The sequence below is a fragment of the Mirounga leonina genome, unplaced genomic scaffold (genome assembly GCF_011800145.1).
Source record: "Mirounga leonina isolate KUSES-001 unplaced genomic scaffold, KU_Mleo_1.0 Mir_165, whole genome shotgun sequence".
Classification (NCBI taxonomy): domain Eukaryota; kingdom Metazoa; phylum Chordata; class Mammalia; order Carnivora; family Phocidae; genus Mirounga; species Mirounga leonina.
Genome location: NW_023270415.1, coordinates 32,821,215 through 32,826,620, shown reverse-complemented (window position 1 = coordinate 32,826,620; position 5,406 = coordinate 32,821,215). Strand labels below are relative to the sequence as shown.

General features: G+C 38.0%; 1 pseudogene; it reads right to left on the bottom strand.

Annotated features, from left to right (window-relative positions):
- LOC118015394 overlaps positions 1-4,466 on the bottom strand; it is a 34,399-nt pseudogene extending 29,933 nt beyond the window's left edge.
- Positions 4,467-5,406: the final 940 nt, after the last annotated feature.

The following is a 5,406-nucleotide window of genomic DNA, read 5'->3' as shown; positions in this document are numbered from 1 at the left end:
TTATTTATTTATTTATTTATTTATTTATTTATTTATTTATTTATTTAAAGATTTTTATTGAGCCACCCAGGTGCCCCTATGGTTTCCTTTAACTTCAAAACATTTTATATCCAAACTTTTGCTATTTTTTGGTATTTCTTCATAGAGCTTTTTTTTTTAAAAAATTATGTTTATTTATTCATGAGAGACAGAGAGAAAGAGAGAGAGAGAGGCAGAGGGAGAAGCAGGCTTCCAAGGAGCAGGGAGCCCGATGCAGGACTCCATCCCAGGACCCTGGGATCATGACCTGAGACGAAGGCAGATGCTTAACCATCTGAGCCACCCAGGCACCCTCTTCTTAGAGTTTTTAATGGCTAACTCAGCCCTGTCACTTAATGAAAGAAGAAGTCTTTTATCTTCATTTAAAAAATAATGTACCTCTGAAACAAATAATACATTATATGTTAAAAAAAAAAAAAGGAAGAAGATAGCAGGAAGGGAAAAATGAAGGGGGGGGAATCGGAGAGAGAGACGAACCATGAGAGACTATGGACTCTGAGAAACAAACTGAAGGTTCTAGAGGGGAGGGGGGTAGGGGGATGGGTTAGCCTGGTGATGGTATTAAAGAGGGCACGTACTGCGTGGAGCACTGGGTGTTATACGCAAAAAATGAATCATGGAACACTATATCAAAAACTAATGATGTAATGTATGGTGATTAATATAACATAATAAAAGAAATAATGTACCAATAATTCTTTCAACTACTTTAATTGTGCTTAATAGAAATAAACAAATTGACTTCATTATATTCCTTTCAAAAAGTAATTTTTGGACATCATGTTGTATTTTCATCTTACTGTAACAGTAATACACACTCACTTGGGGAAAGTAAGAAAAATATATGAAAAGAAAAAATCATTTGCAATCCTATAACTTGGAAAAAAACCACTTTAATGTTTTAGTGTATAATCTAGTGTTTTATTTGAGTAGTGTAGTATTCAAAAAGTGTTGTTATACTGCCTTTAAAGCATTGAATTTTGCTCTTTCATTTTAATTTAGCATTTAGAAACTTCACTGAGCTTCACATTGGGAAAAATTGTTTTCATTTTACATTTTTGTGTATTTACCCTCAGTAAAAAAGTACCAGTCATTTTGTAAGGATTATGCTTTTTTTTTAAGATTTATTTATTTACTTTAGATTGAGAGAGAGAAAGGGAGTGTGGTGGGGAGGGGCAGAGGGAAATGGAGAGAGGGAATCTCAAGCAGACTCCCCACTGAGTGTGGAGGCTCACATGGCACTTTGATCTCCTGACCCTGAGATCATGACCTGAACTGAAATGAAGAGTTGGACGCTCAACTGACTGAGCCACCCAGGCGTCCTGCATTATCAGTTTTTAAATGCAAGAGTTCTCACAGAAATGGTAAAAGCACCGTCCTTTTGATGTGTTTTTATTAGGTTAATAAATAATTTTAGCAATTGTAATTTAAATCTCTACAGTATTTCATTGTTTGGAAAGTCTGTCATGTAGAGTCATCTACAGAATTTATATATGCATATTCTCAGTAAATACAAATTCTATCATTTATATGATGTTTATATATACACTGAATTTTTAAATATGTTTATAATTATATCTATAATTCTGTTTGCCTTCATAACAACATAGTCATGTTCTAGTCATAGGTTTATGTTACACTGTTATTCACACAGAGAGCTTGGCATTTTGCTCAGGAAAAAATAGTAGGTAAATAGGATAACTGTAGGCATAAATTGTGGTCTAACTGACAGAAAAGAGAAAAACCAAGGTCTTTGCGTGATAATATAAGCCCAGGTACAGTTTAAGGAGCAAGAACCAAGAAGGATCTGGTTTGGGGAAAGTAAGTATTGGCAGATTTTGAAATGAGGAGGTAGGGGGAGGACTGTAAAACCAAAGAGCCAGGCCATGATAACAATTCTATTGAAATAAGACTAATGAGATCAAAAGCAAAAATTCCATGGAATGTCATAAGCAAGAATTTGACAAAAAATCAGGACCTGATAACTGTTTGGGGCATGACATTTAGATTTAACACATCACCGTTGACCTGGTTGGATTAGAGTAAACACATACTATATTCCAAACACTTTGGGACCTTCAAGGGATGTAGTGAACACAGGGAAGGACAAACACAATTGTCCTCTCTGATGTTGTGCATGCTGACTCCAGCAAGCCAGAGTCAACATCCAGCAAATTATCTTGTTTAGAAATTGCTTATGTCTTCCCATTTGCTTGAGAGAAAAGGTGCCCACAACTTACACTTGACCTTCTTTAACAATAGGCACTTGAAGCAATAGGCTGGATCCCTTGGACTTCATGTTCAGTGGTATGTTGGTAGCTTACAATTTTCTCTGTGGTGGGTGTATTTACACCATGGAAATTAGCAAATACATTTACAATCAGGACTTTCTTTCTTTCTTTCTTTCTTTCTTTCTTTCTTTCTTTCTTTCTTTCTTTCTCTTTCTTTCTTTCTTTCTTTCTTTCTTTCTTTCTTTCTTTCTTTCTTTCTTTCTTTCTTTCTTCCTTTCTTTCTTTCCCTTCTTTCTCTCTCTTTTTCTTTCTCTCTCTTTTTCTTTCTTTTCTTTTCTTTCTGAGAGTTCTGGTTCATTGCCATACCTCTGTGGTGCCCCTTATATGTTATATATTCATTTTCTGAGAGCGGGTAGTATGCCTGGGAGATAGTTGAATAGGATCTAGATGAAGCAAGCCTTCAAAACTCCAGGGCAAATTTCCAGTAAGTTCAAATGTTATGACACCACAGGGACTTCAGTGCTATTCTTTGAGCTATGGAGATGACCTTCCCAACAAAATCTGTATCTCAGCCCTTCTTACTAGCCAATCTCTTTTTGTTTCTGCAATCCCACATTGTCCTGTACAGTTAATAATTCTGGGATTCAAGGGAAGTCTGTTAATGGGCATTGGCCTGTCTCTACCTGTTCGTCTTTTTGTCTATCATCTATCTATCTATCATCTATCTATCTATCTATCTATCTATCTATCTATCTATCTATCATCTATCTATCTATCATCTGTCTGTCTCAATGTTTATCTCTATATATTCTTTTTAAAATCAATGGAAGGATCAACAAAAAATAATAAAAATGCTTATTGATAGAGAGAGGGAAAGAAAAAGTTGGATGGATGGGGACAGAGATGAAAGCAAGATTTGCATGATTTGTACCTTTTTACAGATTTGACTACAGAGACATGTCAACATCTTAGATAAAAAGAAAGTTAAATCAAAAAGAAGAAAAAAATACATGAAATTTAAAACAAACTGAAAACAAAGAACCTAACTATGTGAAGAACTGTGAAGGATCTGAGATTGTAGCTAAGTTAGACTGCCCCAGGCTCACAAATGTTGGCTGGAGATGTGACAGTCTGGGACAGAGACTAAGGACTTTAACTCATGGCACTGCAGCAAGAAGCATGAGCATCACGTTTGCATCCGTTCTTCTTGCCTCCCAATCCCATGAAGGTGATAATGAAGGGTTGAGGTGAATACAGCACACACAGGTTTCTGATACAGATGAGGAAACTTTAGTTTAGTAATCCCTAAATCTTGTAAGATGGCTGCTAGTAAGCCTGCCCAAACTTTGCCCAGAAGACAGTATTATCTTTTTTATATTGGTCAGGACATAAATCTGCCCTCTGTCCTGGAGGGTGATTTTATTTCTATCTTCCAAGTCTGTCTGCCATAAAAGCATCTTTGGAAAAGGTATTTGAGAATAAAAGCTAATCAAAACATGTACAAATGCCATGAATATGGCATTGAATCTAACACTATATATATAATACAAAGAAAACCAATTCAAACAACAGTAACAAAGTAGTTTGATTTAGGATACCCAGTAGGATATATTCAAAGGATAAAACTAAACTGCAAAGATGTTTTAAACTGCAGTTTTGTAGTTATTATTAGCGATAATATTAGTATTTTATATGAAACTATTAGAAGTATAAGATAAGCCCTTGGCGAAGGGATTCCCGGGAAAGTGCCCAGAGTTCCCCCTTGGCTTCCCTTCCGTCTAAAAGCCTCCCCCAGGGACCTCAGACTTTTCCTGGCGGGTCGACCCCTTACCGAAATCCCCCAACTGCCGCCCGCACCCGCCCTTGGCGGCGACCGAGCCACCTCCTGCTGCCGGGAGGTCGCCAGAGCACTGTCCAGGTTACGATGGCTACCATGGTGAAGACTAGGTCCCTGTCTTGGAGAAACCCACCTTCTGGGAGAGATAGAGAGAGTGGAGACGTGCTAAGAATGCAGTATGGTGGGTGCAGTAATTAAGACATATCGAGACGCAAAAAAAGAGGCGACCCCTGGACCAGCGCGAGGGACCCACCCTCACGATGACCGAGACCACCAAGACCCACGTAATCTTGCTTGCCTGCGGCAGCTTCAATCCCATCACCAAAGGGCACATTCAGATGTTCGGTGGATTTGGGCATTCTAACTCACGGATAAGTTAAAAGTCCACTAATGAAAACTCATGGATCAATCATGGTCGTTTCGCGGGCAGGAGCTGTGTCTGCTCATGACAGGAGAATAAGGCCTGGAAAAGAAAATTTGGACATTTTTATTCACATGAACAGGTGTTTGATTTACGTTCTCCGGCTGAACTGATTAACCGAGCCTCATGTGGAACAAGCTAGCTATGAGAGACAAATATCCCATCTGGAATTCATCCCAAACCAAGGAATACGATAAAAACAAGAGGGTTGATGTTCTAACAATTTTGAAATGGAATACTCATTTTCAGTTTCTCTTCTCTTTTTGTTTTACTTGATTTTATTCTACATGTCTAAGCATTTTATTAGAAGATATGCTTAGACCTATCAGAATTAGAGGTTCTTATGCCTTTTAAGAAAAAGTTCGAATATTACTTAGTAGGAACATCCTTTAAAATATGAATGCCTGGGGGCGCCTGGGTGGCTCAGTCGTTAAGCGTCTGCCTTCGGCTCCAGTCATGGTCCCAGGGTCCTGGGATCGAGTCCCGCATCGGGCTCCCTGCTGGGCGGGAGGCCTGCTTCTCCCTCTCCCACTCCCCCTGCTGTGTTCCCTCTCTCGCTGTGTCTCTCTCTGTCAAATAAATAAAATCTTAAAAAAAAAAAAAGAAGTATAAGATAAATCAAAATGCCAAAGTCTTTAAGAGCCAAAGTTTTTAGTGCAAAAATATATATTATAGACATAATATATAATATAATATTTTTTCCAAGGATTTTATATTTTAAGAGCAGTTTTGGTTCACAACAAAATTGAAAGGGAAGTGCAGAGATTTCCAATAAACCCCTTGCCCGCACACATGCATAGCCTCCCCCATTATCAACATCCCACCAGAATAGTACATTTGTAAAAATTAATGACTCTACATTGATACATCCTTTGCAC